At 46.2% G+C, this 465-nt stretch overlaps 1 protein-coding gene across 3 annotated transcripts in view; it reads right to left on the bottom strand.

Annotated features, from left to right (window-relative positions):
• WRB (tryptophan rich basic protein) overlaps nt 1-465 on the bottom strand; it is a 39,854-nt gene that overhangs the window by 38,783 nt on the left and 606 nt on the right. The window lies entirely within an intron of this gene.

Below are 465 nucleotides of genomic sequence, written 5' to 3'. Positions count from 1 at the left end.
ACACACACACACACACACACATATATATATGCATCACCATAATTATTTTAAAAGAAGAAAAATGGCCAGGGGCCAGCTCTTCAAGAGTCGTTCATGCAATTTTAAGAACTTGGGACATCATCTTAAAGACTAAGCAGCATCAGGAAAGATTCTGAGGAATGCCTGGGCGCTAAAAGAGAAGTCTCTATGCCTCACAGAACATTAGGGCCTCGAGCTTTACACAAAACAAGCACTCAGTGAATACTGACAGAACAAAACATGAAAAAGTAGAAATCCTGCCTCGTCTTAAATACCCATCCCCAGCAGCAATTTATATCAGGAAAGAAAAGCAGGGAGAACTGAGTTTCCGGAATAACGCTGCCACCCCTGCACCCAATGTTCCAGGTCTCAGTCCGGGTGAGACAGCCCCTCACTCCCACTGTGGGCCAATAGAGGGCGCCCTTCCCCAGGGAACAGCTCGGGTTT

This window comes from Myotis brandtii, unplaced genomic scaffold, assembly GCF_000412655.1.
Source record: "Myotis brandtii unplaced genomic scaffold, ASM41265v1 scaffold1297, whole genome shotgun sequence".
NCBI classification, from domain to species: domain Eukaryota; kingdom Metazoa; phylum Chordata; class Mammalia; order Chiroptera; family Vespertilionidae; genus Myotis; species Myotis brandtii.
This window is presented reverse-complemented; position numbering and strand designations above follow the sequence as displayed.